Source organism: Podarcis cretensis (genome assembly GCF_951804945.1).
Source record: "Podarcis cretensis genome assembly, chromosome: 4".
NCBI lineage: Eukaryota > Metazoa > Chordata > Lepidosauria > Squamata > Lacertidae > Podarcis > Podarcis cretensis.
The window spans coordinates 87,784,580-87,804,149 of NC_137173.1; the positions used below are offsets into that span (position 1 = coordinate 87,784,580).

The following is a 19,570-nucleotide window of genomic DNA, read 5'->3' on the forward strand; positions in this document are numbered from 1 at the left end:
GCAACTGGCATGTAGAATGGATACCATAGATTAGTCTAGTATAGCTGTGCACTTGGAGACACCCATCAAGTGTGCAGTTACAGCTGTGATCCTGAATATGGACTCTCAAACCTGAATCTCAGGATCAAAGCCTGGGGCCACTGCTTAATGTACAGCAGGAGTGGAAAACCAGTGGCTCCCCAGATGCTATTAGACTCCAGCTTCTATAATCCACAACTATTGGCCATCCTGCCTTGAGCTAATGGGAGTAAGACTCCAACAAACCCGCAGAAGACCACCTGATATGCAGCATTTATTAACTGGATGTTAAGTTTAGAGGGGGTGGAGTTGTTCATCCAGGAGGAATTCTACCTACGATTCAAATTAAGGTGATGTTGGTCATACAGGCAACAACTCAAGGACTGCAAGAGTAAGCACCTCATCACACCACTGAAGGCACAGCCTTCCAAACAAACATATTCATTTACAGAGGGTTCAAAGTGCTTCTCGTTCAAGCCCATTATCTCAACAACCCTCAACAACCCTGTAAAGTAGGTCAGCACACTGCTGATGATAGGGAGGTGGAGAGGACTATGAGATAGAAGCTTTCCCAAGGACAACAAATGCATCCTTGATTCAGGAGAGATCTCACTCCGTGACTTCCTGGTTCAGAGTTCAGTCGCTTAGCTACTGCATTAGCTCTATTAAATGTTAGGGATTAAGCCATCTGAGATTAGTGCTCGTTTCTCTAAGGATTCGAGAATGAGTTCTAAGAACAGGCAACTTGTTTTCCAGTGAAAGAGCATCAAAGTGCACTATGTGCTGGTTTGCATGTGAGTGACTGATGTAATTAGCACATTTAGATGCCACACACCCTGCTTCCTCCAACACTGCTGATCCCACAAGCCTGTTTAAGGTAAAGGTAAAGGTACCCCTGCCCATACGGGCCAGTCTTGACAGACTCTGGGGTTGTGCGCCCATCTCACTCAAGAGGCCAGGGGCCAGCGCTGTCCGGAGACACTTCCGGGTCACGTGGCCAGCGTGACATCACTGCTCTGGCGAGCCAGAGCCGCACACGGAAACGCCGTTTACCTTCCCGCTGGTAAGCGGTCCCTATTTATCTACTTGCACCCGGAGGTGCTTTCGAACTGCTAGGTTGGCAGGCGCTGGGACCGAGCAGCGGGAGCGCACCCCGCCGCAGGGATTCGAACCGCCAACCTTTTGATCGGCAAGTCCTAGGCGCTGAGGCTTTAACCCACAGCGCCACCTGCGTCCCACAAGCCTGTTTAGGAAGTAATAAAATCTTAATTATAATAGTTAAGTTTGAAAAGCATAGTGAACTAGGGCATCACTATGGGTGTGTGTGTAAGTTGGAGTTCTCTATTACCAAGGTCCCTGTTTCACTTTGAACCCATCTGTAGCATTCTTGACCATGAAAACTGAGTCATCCACTGCGAGGGGTAACTGGTAGGTTTAGCCCTTGCTTTCACATTGTCCCAAAATTCAGTGCTTTGCTTTTCCACTAGGAATAAATATTCCACATTTGCTTATACAGGAGAAAACAAAATGGTGCATTGTGGGGCACCGTTGAGATGCGGACCCATCGACCAAGAACAAAGTCTGCTCCCATCCACATGGCACCATCCTGTGTTATGATACAGTGGAGAACTTTGGGTGTCATCGGACTACAGCTCCCATCATCCCCAGATGGCATAGTCAATGGTTAGGGTTGATAGAAGTTGTAGTCTTTGGAACATAGCTGGTCTGGAACATAGCACTGCTAGCTGTTTTATGTTTTTATTGACAATATAGATTGTATAGCTAATCACAGTTTTTACTATGTTTTATATTTCGTGACTGTTCTGATTCATTCTGGGCTCAGCTGGGAGGAAGGACAGGATTCACAATCAATCAAATGAAGAAGTGCAACTTTGCCCAGTTATTGCGGAACTGAACCATGTGATGATGTAGCTGCATGACAGAGACCATCTCGTAATGAACACATTTTGAGCTGAAAAAGGCAATTCCATTAACAATGTTTAGGCATATTCAATGTTACTCCTTCGATAAGTCTGTAGGAGGCTGCATACTGTTGAGGCTGTTCTCCCCCCACATCCCCATATTGGCATGGAAAAACATCTGTCAGCGCATAGTGCGCATGATTTGTTTCTTGTTTCCTCAAACTATTTCAGGACTGGTAAGTAATCCATAGAGACTTAAATCCCGTGTTATGTAGGATACTCATGTTACAATTGCCCCCGAGGTCCTGAAAGCTCTTGTCTCTGCTTCACTTTAGAGCAAGGAGGGAATTACATTGCTAAAACAGAGAGCCTGTGAAGCTTAATGGCTTAATTTAAATCCTAACATTATGTGAGAGATAGTGGGGAGGAGAGCCGTCAGCCCTGGCATGCCCAGAGTTTCATCTGGCATTTGGAAATTCCCCATTAGTATCCGTAGCAGTGATGGGGAACTTGGGGTCCTCTAGAAGTTGGTGGGCTCCCCAGCTACTATCTGTCCCAGCCAACATGGCCAATGGTCACAAATGGTCAAGAAATTCTACTCTAACAGGATCTGGAGAGTCACAGGCAATGTCTGTATTATACATTTAAATCACTATGAGAGCACGGCCAAAGCATTCTGGGAGCTGTGGTTTCTTAACAGTTAACTCTCCTGTTTTCCTCAAAGAGCCACAATTCCCACAGCGGTTTAACAATCCGTCCCTATTTTGAGGGACATGTGGAATTGTAGCTCTGAGAGGGGAACAGCAATCTCCTAACTCTCACCTCTGGCCTAGATATTATTAGCAGCTATAGGAGGAGGAAACATGGATAACTGTTTTCAGCGTGAGCCATACATCTCCTGTAATGCTGAGATTCCTTAAATGGCTCAGGACCGCAATACCTCAAGGACTGTCTCTTTCCATATGAACCTACTTGAACCTGGAGGTCATCTTCTGAGGCCCTTCTTCATGTGTTTCCTCCACGAGAGGTCCGAGGGTGGTAACAGAAGAACGGGCCTTTTCTGCAATGACTCCCCATTTGTGGAATGCTCTCCTCAGGGAAGTTTGACTTGTGCCAGGCAGAAACTTTCCTCTTCAACCAGGCCTTTGGATGGTTGATATTCAATGCCCTCTTAAATATGTTGGGGAGTTGGGCATTATTGGATCGTTCTTGTTCTTGTTTTTATTATGTATTTCATGTTTTTATAGTGCGATTTTATGTTGACAACCACCTTGAGACCTGTGGGTATAGGGTGGTATACAAATTTTAATAATAATACAGTGGTACCTCGGGTTACATATGCTTCAGGTTACATACGCTTCAGGTTACAGACTCCGCTAACCCAGAAATAGTGCTTCAGGTTAAGAACTTTGCTTCAGGATGAGAACAGAAATCGTGCTCTGGTGGCGCGGCGGCAGCAGGAGGCCCCATTGGCTAAAGTGGTGCTTCAGGTTAAGAACAGTTTCAGGTTAAGAACAGACCTCTGGAACGAATTAAGTACTTAACCCAAGGTACCACAATAATAATAATAATAATAATAATAATAATAATAATTAATAATAATAATAATAATAATAATAATAATAATTCTTTTCCCTCTGTCAGTTTAAGGCCCAGCCGGTTTGACTACTCACAGCTCCCAACCCATACAACTGTATCAAATCTATAAGAAATTCTAGCTATAGATGTATTGCACTTTGTAGGCAAAAGACACAGTGTGGCCCTGTGGACTTAACGAGTCACAAATAGCCGTTGACCTATCATTGGGTGGGAGGGGAATAGATGACAGCAAGGAGAAAGTGAAAAGAGCTGTGCCTTTTCTCCCCGTATACATGGTAAATATTTGTTTGGTTCTCTTCCCTCTGATAGCATGGCTGGGAGAGGAAGTAGCTGGTGGGAATTATTGACAGAAAGCTACTTGTGGAAAGAATCGTTTCAAAAGAGGAACAGAAAGGAGCAAAGCACATGTTGTCCCAAGGGCATGTGTGTGACTCAAAATCAAAGAAATGAACTATCCATCCAAAGTTCAGGACAAGGCGGAGTCAGAAAAGACACTGAAGGAGATATGATTCTGTTCTAGTCACACGAGGTCTGGACCCCCACAAGAGATGATGGTCATCAAGCAAGAGGTGAAATAGGGTATTGACTGCAGGAGATTTCAATGGAGACCTTGTCTACCACTTCTTTTCTTGAAGAACCACTCCATCAAAATAGAGGAATCTTCCTGTTCACTACCTCTGTGCCTCCTGCAACCTGCCACTAGTCTACAAGACTGGTCACTGTGTCTTTCTCTGTTCTTATCTCTCTCCTTCTGCTTATATCCTGGATGAGATCACAGACCCAGGATTTCAGTCTGTTCCTGCCATGCTTCCTGGTCCTGCCAGTTCCACTCCCTTCTCCACCCTGCCTGCTTGGACTGTTTTTCTGCATGGAAATGAAAGCAGATTGGCTTCTCAATTATATTATATCTTCACCTTCTTGACCGATTCCCTCCACAGAGGTGGTGATCTTGCAGGAAGACGCTGGTCTCACCCAGATCAAAAGAGGCTGTTGGAATGAAGCAAGGATTGATGAGAGCCTCTGGGTAGGAGAAACAATCAAGAAGCAGTAAAAAAATGCAACCGCCATTGTGTAACAAACCCAGCCCATCCCCAAATGGCTCCAAACAAGGCCTGGCAGGAAACAATAAGTTTATTCAAAGTTCTGGACCAGTAAGGAGACCCTGGGCCAATCAGGGCCTCTCAGATATATAGGGTGATCTAGTACTGCAAGATTCATGGCTTGATCTAAGTGTAAGTGTAAGTATTCTTTTTCAGGCGTTTGGTAAACCTGATGGAAATAATGAGGGAGGGTGAGAAAAATGCTGAACAGAGGCAATGGTTGCAACACTAAGGACACTTTCTTGGAATTAAGACTTATTGAAATTACAAGGATGAGTAAGCATGGTTAAGACCCTGCTGGGAGACTTAAAGATCAGAGCCTTGCACAGAATGTGGTAATTAAATAATCTAACAGTGTTAATTGTCCTGCTCGTTTCTCTGATGTGCATTCTAGTATGTCATTAATGAAATATCAAAAATGTATCTACGGAGGCCAAGTAAGATTTTCTTAGCCGTTGAATTGGCTCTTCCTACGATCTGATTGGCATATGGAAGCAAAGATCGGTCCAAATTGGACACCGACCTTCGTTTCATGTGGGTGAAGAAAAAATATTTATGAGATCATTGCTCAATATAAAAAGTACCCCCCCCCCCCCCAATTCACACACCTTATTAAAGATCAGACTTCTCTCCATGCTCTCATAACTCTCAGCTCAGGGCCTAGTCACATGATCGCTTAGCACTTGATGGTCATAGAAAAGGCTTAGCTTATGCAAACTCCACAGATAGCCATGTGAAACCTAATGCCAGTTGTGATTTGAGTATTAAAAGTTGATATACATTGAGTTTACTGCATGGTGCACTCTTTTACATGACCTGTTTGCCATAGATTATGGCTGGAGAATGCATAGTCCTCTGGGTTCTGTCATATTCTGACTCCCATCAGTCCCAGTCATAATGAGCAGTGGTCAAAGACTATGAGGGTCCATCAACACCCAAAAACATGTTTCCCATCCATGCCATTAACTGAAGCTAGTGGCTTTTTCTGAAGCCACTATACATTTTTGTTCAAGAGCACTGTACATAAGATGTCCCCTTATACAGGGTCTACTATTGGTTAATTCAACCAAGTATGGCCTTTCTTTCTTCTTTCTTTGGCAATTACTCGTAGCCAAGTAAGATTGTCTTCCATGAACATAGTCTTAGTAGTGTGGCTGTGGAGGCCAATTCTGGATCCACATGTCCTTTCACAGTGGGGATATAGGTTTCCGGGTGGGAGTTGATCACAGTGAGGGTTTGCCAAATGTTCCTTCTTAGCTCTTTCCTCCCTTTCGTCCTGAGTTTGAGTGTCTTCACAGTCCATGAAACCTTTGGTAAAGGCTGTTCTCCAATTGGAGTGCTCGTAGACTACCACCATCAGTCTTCATTGTTGTTGTTGTTGTTGTTATTTACTTGGAATAGTAGACACTAATATTGCTTGATCTTATATTGTGGAACTGAAACTGAAATAGGATCTCTCTACGCTAAAAGTGTAAGTATGTTTTAACTCTGTCATGGTTCTTAATCCAGGAATTCCAGGAACTGTAGTTCAAGGAACTGAGTTAATCCTTTCCTCTTTCAACACAGCAGTCGTGTTATATAAGTTCACTCAGAAGTAAGGGCAGATCCACATTTAAAGCACATCCAATGTACATTTAAAGCACTCCCTAAAAAGAATCCTGGGAACTTTATTTTGTTAGGGGTACTGGCAATTTATCACTCTGTGAGGGGAAAACCACAGCTGGGGGAAGTAATGTGTTTTGAATGTGCATTGGATGCGTTTTAAATGTTTCGTGTGGTTCTGTTGTAAGAGTCACACTGCATTTAGTAGGACTTGCTTCTAAGCAAGTGTTTAACTACTTGGGAAAAGCTTAAATGCCCCCCTTTACATTCTTGAAAGCTGGGAGCTGGTATTTTGTCAGTGTTTCCAAGGGATTAAAATGGAGGGAGGAGATATAGCATTGGCAGCATATACTGACTGATTGCTGCCATCCCTCCTTCCCACCAATTGGCCTGAGAATTATGCTACATCATAATGTACCATTGTTTCAGGGGACTTTAACCAGGCAGTGGCGTAGCATGTATTGCCAGTGCCCGGGACCATGCAGAGGGGTGGGTGGGAGGGAGGGAAACAGAGTACACATGCACATTCAATGTCACCCAGGAGATCACAGCCTTAGAGATAAGAAGAGTTGTTTCATTCGGTGGAGAGGTCGCTTACTGATTTGCATGGAGAAGCTGTTTTCAATGGAGCCCAGGGATTTAAGTGCGTAGCTGTATCAAGGCAGAACCAGCTGTTGAAATTTGCGCCCCTAACAAATTTTGCGCCCGGGACAACCGCCCCTATGCCCATCCACGTTATGCCACCGGGGGAGATGGATTGGCCAGTTCTAGCCAATGGCTCTTGGGAAAACTATCATTGCCACTGCCACCACCAGTTGTTCAGAATCACAAGTAAATAGAGCGCTGTTGCACTCAGACATTGCTTGCAGATGGACCACTGTGAGAACAGTGTGCTGGACGAGATGGGCCTTTGGCTAAATTCAGCATGGTTCTTTTAATTGTCTTATATTATCTTCACCGTGGCGAGGTGTATTATATTTTCAGTTACTTTATAGTCATTATTTCTAAATTTGCTTCTATAAATAAAAAGCAGCATGTGCAAATGTTATGCAAATATGCTTCTCTTTCATCCACTGTTTTGTGATGCATCACCTTTCCCTAGTTCAGGCCTGAAAGCCATCAGATGCAAACTTTATTCCCGGCCTTATATACTTCCTAGTCCATTTTTTAAAAAGCCTTTTTATCCATCGAGCTGAATTCAATCCACTAACCATGAATGACAGTCAACCAGGGCTTGACAAACTTCCTGTGGGGTTTTTTGTTTTTGTTTTAAGCTGTCTGGATCTGTAAAAAAGGGGGTGGGAGGTTGACAAAAACCTGGCAAGCCACAATACATGGCTTGCGAGTTACATCTCCTAGACGCCATTAATCATGTAAAAATCTGAAATGGACTCTGGTTGTATATGGATCGAGAAAAGGGCACTTTACCCTGAATTCTAGCCTCCCACATTAAACCAATGATTCAAACCCGATTGTTTTGCCCAGCAAGAATAGCATCAATATTTCTTTCAACTTTCTAGATTAAAGCTATCTGCAGCCAATCGAATGACTCCCTGAAGAGTGTGTGTGTGTGTATGTGTGTGTGTGTTCAGCAGAGTCTTTGTCCCTCGGCTCTCTGCATTTCTGTTTGTTCTGAAAGCTTCTATACTCTCTTGTTTTCCCTGTAAAACAACAAAACATACTATTTTGGAGTTGCCGGTCATGATTCCAGGAATGGGACTCCAACTCTCCAGTACAACAGGCCTTACATAGTAACAGCCTGGCATTCATTCAGAAATGCTTTGACCAAAGAGAAATGAGGGGAAAAATTGAGGGAGGGAGAGAGAACAAGAGAAAGAGCGCTAAGATGAGAGTTACTGGAAATAAAGAAGTTGCACCCCCCCCAAAAAAAGAAAAAAAAAGCAGGGTTGGGGGGGACATAACATGAAACATAGAAGAAAGGAGATAAATTCTGCTTTTCACTTTTGCATGCCAGTGGGAAAGCGCTGCAAGTTTGTCACTAAGTATCATGAATACTAAGGCCACTTCTTTAATGAAAGCTCTTCTCTTCTGAAACGTGCGTGTGTAGATGGGAACATTTTAGGCGCAGTGTTGCCAAGCGCTTTTGTTTCCTGCCTTTTAGAAATTAACTTTGCCATGGTGTGATGGAGAAGGAGCTCTCAAGCTCAAAAGCGGAACAATTCTTCATGTTTGGCTAGGCTCGCTGGCCAGCCAGCAATAAAACTGGGTTCTCTCGGGTAATCAGTACTGGGATATGAAAAGACAGCACATTTTGCTAGCTGTGCAAACAACCCCAGCCCCGTTCCTATCTAACCAGATTTTGAACAAGCTCCACCCCTACCCTACCAGATTGCTACTGCTTGTTCTGCCCAAGGGGTGCCAACTTGAATATAAAATGGGGGGGGGGAGCAGGTAAGCCCTGCCCCACATGATGGATCATGTGACATGACACACACCATTTGAATGACAATGCTCATCAACCCAGCTCCCTCAAACATTTTATTGAGAGGGGGCAAAGGGACCTCAGTCCCTAGGAGTTGGCTTCTATATTCTGCCCTAAGGAACAGAGGAAACTGCCTTAAATACAGTGTTGGATTTACGTATAAGCTAAACAAGCTATAGCTTAGGGCCCCACTCTCTTGGGGGCCCCAAAAAAAATTAAAAGGAAAAAAACCTGGATGTAAATTTCCAAAATATAAGATAAAAAACAAATAAAATAAAACCTACGCACAGCAACAGTGTTTTGTGTTGTGTAGGCTCCTATGATGTAAGTAATGAGCCTTGCCTGCTAACCTGCTCCCTAAAATATCACTGGTTTGCTCATTTCTATATATAGGGTGCCTACATTTTGCATGTGCAAATGGCTTTAGATACCTATCAGGTCCATAAATTGCCATATAGCATATATTCAACACAAAAAACAGCAACAATTTGTGGTTGACAGAGGACAGCTGGACATATAAAGGGCCCCATTACCTTCAGTAGCTTAGGGCCTCATTAAACCTACCGTAAATCCAGCTCTGCTTATATATCAGCTAAGACTATTTACATTCATCTAGGCCAGGAGTAGGGAACTGGATCTAGCCAAATGGATCTCCTCACACACATTGGGGCTGGGTGATATATCAATATATCATCCAAAAGCAGTTTAAAGTCCATATCATGATATCGGTTTCATAATTTTCGACCTAGCAATATAATATATTGCAAATCACAATGTGTGTGTGTGTGTGTGTGTGTGTGTGTGTGTGATGCAAAAATCACTGTGTGGGGGAAAACTGTGAAGCCAGCCAATGCCTTTACATAGCTCCATCCTTATTTCAGATATTGTGATATATTGTGAAGCTTAGCTGGTGATATATCACGATTTAAAAATTAGATATCGCCCAGCCCTAACACACCTGGGCTGGTCAGCTTTGACAGCTGGATAGTCCATCACCTGCAGTCACAATGATAACAGGCAATGGAGAGCTCTAGCCTGATATTATCTGATTGGTAGCAGCTCACCAGGGTCTTAGGCATTTTAAACATAATGGAATAACAGCATCTTCCCAGTGAAGAAAATATCAATAAATCTGGGGCATGCTAGAGGTTTGTGCAATTATGAACAGTGTGTGGGAGAGAAGCAGAAAGTGTTCCATCTTGCTTCTTTGCACACTAGAAACCAACACCAATGTAATATTGCAATAAGGAAGAGGAAGAATTTCTTCATAGAGTGCATAGCCAAGTTGTTGAATTCACTAGTGAAAGAGATAAGGATGGACACTAATCTAGATGGCTTTTAAACAGATTAAGGTCAGCACATTCATGGAAACTGGGTCTTTCAATTGCTATGTTAGCTAAAGCCGGGACACCCATGTTCAAATATCAGCAAGGAGTCATAGGAACACAGGAAGCTGCCTTATCCTGAGTCAGTACCATTGGTCCATGTAGCTCAGTATTGTCTACACCAGGGCTTCCCAAACCTAGGCCCCCAGCTGTTTTTGGACTACAGCTCCCATCATCCCTAGCTAGCAGGAGGAGTGGTTGGGGATGATGGGAATTGTAGTTCAAAAACAGCCAGAGACCCAAGTTTGGGAAACCAAGTTTCAGACAGACCTACCTGGAGATGCCAGAGGTTGAACGTGGTACCTTCTGCATCCGAAAGACATAGCCATGTTTTACCTGTAAGGAGGAACTGGTGTGGGGGACAGAGATGGTCTATTTCATCTGGTCTAGCCAAGTAATTCTATTTCCCTCCCCACATTATTATTTGTGTACCTCCCTTCATCCAAAGATCTCAGGGCAGTTCACAGCATAAAAATGCAAAAGAGAAGTACAAAAGACATAATAAAAACAAAAGCATGTGATGATGTAAGTTCTTGTTTTTCTCGATTTTCCTATGAAACTTTGGTTTCTTCACAACCTAAAAGTTGGAGCCAGGTAAGCTGTGTCACGTTATGATTAATTCAGCTCTACCTGGACCAAATGATTTAACAATCAAGTGTAACCCTTTCCCCCAAATCAATAACACAAGGAATCAAAAGGATTCATGCATTTATTTTTTTTGGGGGGGATGAGTTTCCAATACCCTCACCAGAAAAACAGATCGTTTGCATATGACCTATTATGGAGATTAATTTGTAAACAGTATGCAAATTATGTATATGTGATGAACAGTGGGAGGAAGCTTTCTGCGGCTTGTCGCATGTGATCACCAGCCGCATGAACCATTTCCCATTATGTTTCTATAGGCTGTTCGGCATGTCAACTTAGTTATTAAGTTTTACAAACAGTATTTTCTCCATATCACGTAACAGCGCTGTGTACATACATTTCTTTGGCTGTAAAACCATATCCCAATGGCTTTATTTTGAATCCCCCAAACCTTAATTACCCTTTAAAAACCAATGTTCTTGTTTATCTTCAGGCAAGTATTATGCTAGCAAATCTGGAAGTTAGTTCTGAGTACGACTGTTTTGATAGCACCACAGCTCCTCAGGGGTGGCTGTGGGGGAAATGGAGGCGGTTTCTATTCTAAGAAAACATCCATAAGCCAAAGGAAAAGAGCATTTTGATGTCTCTTTCATTCCCCTCCTAAGAATATCAAATAAGTAGGGTTTTTAAAGGGAGGGGAGATGTCATAATGGTACTCTTTTCTGATGGCTTTTTCTTAGGACTTGGCTAACATGCTCCTGACACAGACCTATATTTGCTGGGGTAATGCGAATGTAGGGGTTGTATCTCTTGCAGGAGAGAATGTGTGTGTTGGGAAATGTCTAACCCTTTATGCCAACCTGCCAATTCCTCCATACAAATCCTTCATTCTAGAAGTGGTTTGCCAGGTGGGGTGGAGCCATCACAATCATTTCTCAGTAGCTTGACCACTGTTGGCCCCCACATGTTGTCTTCGGCAATTTTTATTCTCTCTCTCTCTTTCTCTCTCTCTCTCTTTCTCTCTTCATCCAGAGAACCCCCATCTGCCTGTCATTGACATCTGAACAGTTCCATCATCTGGCTCCACAAGAACTCCCGTGATTGGCTATTCAGAGCCACTTGTCAATCAGCGCCACCTGGTCAAGAACCTGTAAAAGTTTGATGTTGCCAACATTATTTGATCCCTCAACATCCACCTGATCATCAAGGATGATATGTCACTCATGAGGAAACCATAAACCTCTCTCTCTCTCTCTCTCTCTCTCTCTCTCTCTCTCTCTCTCTGATGGCCTAGGGTAGATAGACCTGAAATGCTTATTTTCTTTCACACACTCTTCTACCTTTTTCCATTTTTGCTCTCCTAAACTTTATTCTTTTAAACTTTGAGCACCTAGATTCTCTTTGGCTCATGCTTCACAGGAAGAAAGGAAGCTACTCTGCTTGCTGTAAATTGTTATGGGTGTGGGATGGATTCTCCCTCATCTCCATCACCAATATTCATTGCTGATAGCCTTGAGGATTGCTCTTGTCTCGAGGTCAGAAGAAAAGCAAGGACTGGTGGCAGCATACCTCATATTTAGAGATGTGAATGATGGAGGCTGGTCCATTAGCACCGCCCTTCCAATGACAGCCAGCCCCCACCTTCTTCTAGGTACGTTCTGTCTAAGGGATGGTCCTGGCTGTTAGCTTCCTTTTCTTCAGGAAGTGTTGCCATTGTAGAACTCTGTAGGGAGAGGGATGAGGGCAAAAATAGAATTTGTTGGCCCTGTCTGTCGTTGGCTCTGACTCCACCTACTGTTGGTGCCTCTGCCTTCTGCCCTACAAGTCCCAATGGGCCCAATACACTGCTGAATGTTCCCAGGCAGGGGGTGAGAGAGCTCTCAGGCTCTCCTCTGCGCAAACAATCAAAGAAAAGCCAACAGAAATAGTAGCATTTAATGCTGCAGAATAGCAACCTTGTTTAAAGCAAAGTTAAACCCCAAACATCTGAAAGGGCTGGCAAGTAACATGGTGTTTCCCTGGTGCCGAAAGTTCATCCATCAGCATCAGTTGTGCCTTCATTGAGGGGGATTCCAGGAAGAGGGTACCATCACTGTTTCAAGGTACTTTATGGGCTGCCTTTCTGATGACAAGTGGTCTGCGGAAGCTCACGCAATTCTTCCCACCTCACCTCTGAAAGCAACCAGCCCAGAAGGATACCATGGCTGATAACATCAACAGCCACTGTGACATCCAGAAGTAGGTATGTGTCCCATCCTTCTCCCAGCATAGGTCATCCATCAGGGCAGCCAATCTGTTTCAGTGCCAATACAAGGCAGAAACCAGATAAGAAGGTGTCCAGATGAACTGCATTGCCCAAGAGAATCTGAAACATCACATCTACCACCCACTGAAGATCCCTGTGCAAAGAAGGTATTTTCGCCCCAAGGGGAAATGGTTCTTCAGGCAAGGTGAGAACTTGGCAGGCACCAGCAATGGCCCCACACACTCACACATGGGCCATTGTAAGTCCAAAGCATCTCATCAGGTCTGAAATATTTGGGGTGAGATCTGCCTGCCTTCAGAATGGTACCTCTGACTGAAACGGATGTTGTCAGTCATCTAGGGTTGCCATTTAATGCCTCACCCAAAGTGTGCTGGTCCCAGGGGCTAACCGAGAGGTGAGGTCTGAGTCCAGTCTGAGGTTGAGGGTGCAGTATGGAGGCAGTCCATGAAAGCTGAAGCTGGGTCCAAGGCAGGGAGTCGGGTGAGGTCAGGAGCTCCGGCAGAAAAGCAGGACAGGGTGCAGACAGGAACAGGCTACCAACAATGTTGCTCCCACAACTTGGGACTGGGGCTGGCTGGCTTTTATCTGCCCCGAGGCATAGAGCAGCCCTGGTCCACAGGTGACTCGCCTCTCCTGGCCTGGAGGCGAGCACTTCTCCTGCGGGAATTTAGTTCCCGCCACCTCTCTGCCCTGAGCCCCTGCAGCTCAGGAGAGGCTGGAGGGTTACCAGACCCAGAGGCAACCTCAACTTCCTCTGATGGGGCTGAGGGTGGAGCACCTGCAGGCAATGGGTCCTCCATCCCCTCAGGCGCCAGAGCAGACTCAGCTGGTGCCTGCACCTGAGGATCCAGCACAGGTGAGGACCCTTCAGGCTCATGCCCCAGCCCCGGCTCAGCTGGTTCTGGAGGTGGGGACTCCTGTGCAGGCTGGGATTCCTCAGGTTCAGCCTCTGAATCCAATTCCCAGGCCATCACAAAAAGAGAGGGAAAGCATCGCCAAAGAAGAGGACACAGATTAGCCCCAAAGTTTAGAAACAATGACTATCATTACGACCAGTTTTCCTGCTCAGTCTGCAGTTCAGGTGCAGCTGTCAATGGGCAATTTCAAGGTCCATCATCTCCCCTCTTACGATTCTTTACACCAAACTTCGACAGGAAGACTGTTCTTGGTAGAGTTGGGCACACAGCCACTCTCCAATCATCTCTGCACAGGAGATGCTCACAGGATCCATTGAATTGCGCCTGAACGCCACTCCACTGTACTTTTGATATTGCATGTGAATTTACAATTTCGGTTTCCTCGAAAATGAAACAAATTCGACTTTCTGCAGCATGCTAAATGGCAAGTGTTAAGAAACGAAGGAGTTTGGAGAGAGCAGTGCCTCGATGCTTCCACCCGGACCTGTTCTGCTCTGCTTCATCCCTCTGACTTCCTTCCTGCCCGCCTTCCCTGTTTAACGCATACATTTTCATAGATTTCCACCAGTCCCTCAAAGGAGTGAATCGGCACTATCCAGAGATCCTCTTTCTCTTTCTTTCCCTCTCACACCCCTTGATTCTTTGGGCAAAGTCTTTTCAATGGAGAGCGGGGGAATGCAAAGAGGGGTGGCTGGCTTTTGTGTGTGTGTGTGTGTGTGTGTGGTTTTTTTTAGGGGGAGAGAAGGCTACCTGAGGCTGCGAGCCATGAAAAGATGTCATTGGAGTGTATCAAAGACAAAGCAGGGGACCCGTTTCCCTCCCCACCTCTGCACATCCCTCCCTTCTCCAGCAACACAGGACAGCAGGCATTGCGGTTCAGGCCACAGAGCTGTTTGATTGCTTAAGCCTGGTGGTCACACAATAGGACCAGAAAGAATGGCTGTTTCCTTCCTTCCTGTTGAGTGTTCTGCCTGAGTGAAGAAATTGAATAGCCCTTCGCTTCACAGCAACACTGGGCTCTAGCGCAGGCGAAACCCAACAAAGAGCCATTCTAGGGCATTTCCAACTGTACCTAAGCCAAGCCACTGAGCTGTGGAATTATCCGGGCAGGGGGAGGAAAGCAGCCAAACGCACAGACATTGCTGGAGAGCTGGAGGGTAGGGAGAAAGACACACACACACACACACACACACACAAAAGCACAGTAAACATCCAGGTTATTGTTTTTGACGTCTGATGCTTGGCTCCTCTGCTTCTCCCCTCGCCCACCTCCCACAATTCTGGATTTGTTTTTGAAAAAAAATATTATTTTGGTTAGTGCAATCTTAACCTGAAGGAAGTCTTGTTGAATGCAGTAGGTATTGCTCCCAAGTAAAGGAGCTTAGGGTTGCAGTAGATACGTTTGCACACTGGTCCGGTATGATCTTATATAATTGTTATTTACCTAAAGGGGGGGGCAAAGAAAATACAACCCAATATGGTTTGAGCTGGAACTCCTGAATATGTTGCTGAGGGCCCAGATCCCAGGAGTTCTTGTACAGGTGCATATGGACTCTTGAAGACCAAAAACACAAAACAGGAAAAGACTTGAATGCATGTATAATGGGACAGCTACACCTGATATTTCCTTCCTGATACAAACTGTTTTTTTAAGGGCTGTATTTGCCTTACTTGTGGACAAATAAAATGAAATAAATCTAGTATTAAGAGGGGGTCCACTCTGCATTAAGTCACCAGGGTTGCAGTGAGGGTCTAAGGGCCAAAGCCAAGTTCAGCACTTTTTAAGCCTCTTTTATTTCAATCGGGGAGTTATACATGGCTTAGGCTGCAATCCAACAAAAGCTTAGCATGGAATAAGCCCCACAGAAACCTAGTAGGACTGATTTACTTTCAAATCAAGCAGCATAGGATTGTGCTGTAAATTTCTTCTGCTGAAATGAATAGGAATTAAACATACTTCACATGGACAGTGTCACACCCTTAGTACGCTAAAGGAAGATTGCGTGTAGATGATGTTTTTCAAAATCTTTAGTAGGGATGGGAAAGTGTGGTCTTCTAAATGTTGCTGGACTCTAAATCTCATCAGTCCTAGCCAGAAAACTAGAGATTATCAGAGCTGTAGTTCAACAACTTCTGGAAGACCACGGATTTCCCATCCCTGATGCTAGCAGGTGAGTTGATGTGTTTGTTTTTTAATTATAACTTATTTCAAACAAGAGAGTGTCTTGCTTCAGACTTAAATCCAAAACCTGGCTTGGAAGTTTCTTCCTCCTTATTCTGTCTTCTGCCTTCCTCCTCCCTTAGCAGGATGTTCCTGCTGCAGTGTGAGAAAAATACCAAGAGAGAGCAAGATTTTGGTGGTCTGAATGGACTCAGGACTCCACTCTTACTGATACTCTTACTTTAAAGAGGTGCATCTGAGTAAGTTAGCCATATTTTTAAATTTTCAGTGGGTCTGCTCTGAGCACCAACTCTATAGGGCCAAGGCAGGGGTCAGGAACATTTTTCAGCCGTGGGCCAGTCCACCATTCCTCAGAGCATGTGGTGGGCCGGACAATTTTTGGGGGGGTGGGAGGGAAATGAACGAATTCCTATGCCCCATAAATAACTCAGAGATGCATTTTAAATAAAAGGACACATTCTACTCATGTAAAAACATGCTGGTTCCCGGACCATCTGCCGGCCTGATTGAGAAGGTGATTGGGCCACATCCGGCCCACAGGCCTTAGGTTGCCTACCCCTGGGCCAAGGTGTTTTCGAGCCCCCTCAGTATCTGTGGGAAAGGGGCCAGGCCCCTTCAATGTTGAGGGGGCAGAGAAGGCAGGGTGAGGCATGGCTTCAGTGGCCAACTCCTCGAGTGTGAGTGAGGAGGAGCCACCAGTCATTGAAGCCACACCGTGCTGGGCTTCACACTCAGCCTCCTCCCAACAATGTGACACCATGTGTGTGTTGGGCACAGGATGTCACAAATGCCCAACATGCAATAGGCCCCCTTCAATCTTGGGTGCAAGTCAGCACCTCTGACTCTGAGGAAGACTAATAGTGCATACACCTACCTTAGTTATTCTTGAGTTTAATGATTTGCATACCCTCCAACATTTCTCCTAGGAAAATAGGGATGTCCTATTCAATACTAGTACTACCCTATTACTACTACTACTGCTGCTGCTACTACTACTAATAAGTTTATTATTTATACACCAACCATCTGACCATTCTGGGCAGCTTCCAACGTATAAAAAACACACAATAAAACATTAAACACTGAAAAACCCTCACTATACAGGGCTGCCTTCAGATGTCTTCTAAAGGTTTTATAGTTACTTATCTCCTTGACTCGGGGGTCACATAACTCCATGCCCTCCAACATTTCTCCAAGGAAAATAGAGATTTCTTAAAGAAAAGCAGGACATTCTGGCATCCAATCAGAAACTGGGATGGCTTCTCTAAATCCCGGACTGTCTCTGAAAAATAGGGACACTTTGACGGTCTCAATCTGGGTCAGGAGCAGGAAAGATATCTGAGACAGGAAGTTTCATTTACTTATCAAAACAAAGCAAGGGATTTGCTTAAAATATCACAGGACTGTCAGTTCATTGACACCAGCCTTACTGATATGGCTGTAACTCTCTCATAGAGTTCAGTAATCAGATCTTATCTAGCCCTTCAAACATTACATAAAAATTTCATAGATGTTTCTGTTTTTAGCAGTATGACCACCCAGTCAAAGATGCATTCACATGGTCATGGCTATAGAGTCTCTCTTCTCTTCTTTTGGCAATCACTCATAGCTGAGTAATATGGAATACAATATTACTCAGCAATGAATTCATTTTAAATAATACTTCATCTGTATTTTCTGTTTCAGCTTTGTATATAATGCTTCTATGGGGGCTTCAGCCCAGAAAGGAGGCATAGAAATATTGGACAGGCACACAAACAAATGACTACATTTCATGCTTTAAAAATAAAAATAAAATGAGGCACCAAGAAAACTATGCAAGTATTATGAAAGCGCAGCATTTTCTAAACAGATCAGCATAATTTATTCTTCTTTTGCTTGTTATAGGGAGGCAAAATGCATTATGAACCTCTACTCCATGATTCCGCCTCAGGTTCCAGGGTGGGTTACAGCAACGTAATATTAAAAACATTTTCAAACAAACTACAGACACAGAAATAGAATGGCTCCTGAAAAAAATGTGTCTAAGATGTTAAAGGTAAAGAGGTGTACCCTTTATTCCAAAACCTAGAATGCCCTCTCCTGAGCGACTCAAAGTTGTTGAGTTATTGTTGTTTTTTTGAGGGGGAGGAAAGATTGGCCAAAGTTGTTGAGCTTTGAAGTTTTTAAGCTATTTTTAAAGAAAATTTGCCAGAAAATCACTTTACTGGTTTTCAGAAACTCCACCTGGGCGCTATATTCAATGGTCAAATCCTGGATATATCTGGGAAATTATGGACATATGGCAGCCCTTCCCAAGAGAGCCCAAGGGAAGGGAGTCAGTCTTTCAGATATTCTGGGCCTAAGTCATCTAAGGTCTTTAGCAGTCCAGAAACCAACTGGCAACCCCCATTTTGTAGGTTCTTCCCTTCTTCATGCTTGCCCCCACCCTCGTCCAAAGCAAGACAGCTCTTCTCCTCCTCCACTGCCACATAAATGCAAACGAACCCAAGCCCAAGCCTCTTTCCAGGAATACAAATTAGGGGCAGGTAGTCTAAGGAGGCTTAGAAAGCTGAAACGGCCAAGTTCACAATGAAGAGGATGAATGGATGAGAGACGGAAAGTGTTCAGCTTTTGTCATTTAAAGTGACGTCTTTAACTCTTTGCCATTGCTGGTTTGTCCTGCACAAAAAAATAATGACGAATTTCAATTAAAACATGAAGTACGAGAGAGAGAGAGAGAGAGAGAGAGAGAGAGAGAGAGAGAATAATGTATTTTTGGGGTGGGTGAAAGACAGATGAGGGCAAGTTCAACAGAGCAGCACTGAAAATAAATATGAGGATAACAAGATGATTTTGTTAACTTTCTGCTCATCATAAGAATATCAGGCTGGGAAGAACAGAGGATGGCTTTAGGGCCGTCATTGTAAAATATGACAATGGTTCCTCTGTAAATAGCAAAATGAATGATGTCATCAAAGCAGCTGGAGAAAAGTTTCTAGGATGATCACATCTCCTGCAGTTATATCCATCTAGCTGATTCATATCCCATTGCATTAGCCACCGATCTCCGTGACCAAATTATCAATGTGCTTCTACTGTATGTTATTAACTTTGTGGCCATTTTGAACAGAAAAGCTGATGGGGACTGAATCATACAATGATTCAGAGTTGGAAGGGCACCCTGAGGGGTCATCTAATCCCCTCCTGTGCAGGAATCAAGCTTCATAGACACACCACTGCCCTCTCTGCTTCTATGTGAACTGAAACAACCCACGCCTATTCTCTGCTTCTCTCGTCATCATGCCAGGGATATGGTCTGATGCTGGATTATTATATCATATTATTGTTATTATTGTTGTTATTATTATTATTATTATTATTATTATTATTATATCTCACCTTTCCTCCAAAGAGCTCAAGGTAGTTCTCTCCCATCACAATTGTATCCTTGCAACAGCCCTAGGTGCTAGATTTAGGCTGAGAGGCAGAGACTAGCCCAAGGTCATCCACTGAGCTACATGGCTAAGTGGGGATTTGAGACACTGGTTGCCCAAGCCAAGGAGATA

General features: G+C 44.1%; 2 long non-coding RNA genes across 2 annotated transcripts in view; both read left to right on the top strand.

Annotated features, from left to right (window-relative positions):
- Positions 1 to 19,570, top strand: part of LOC307214513 — a 214,102-nt gene that overhangs the window by 151,531 nt on the left and 43,001 nt on the right. The gene's annotated exons all lie outside the window — the stretch shown is intronic.
- On the top strand, positions 743 to 11,746 carry LOC307214596. The gene is made up of 3 exons (XR_013838238.1): positions 743 to 812; positions 3,849 to 4,777; positions 11,690 to 11,746. It is a non-coding gene; the product is annotated as an uncharacterized lncRNA (long non-coding RNA).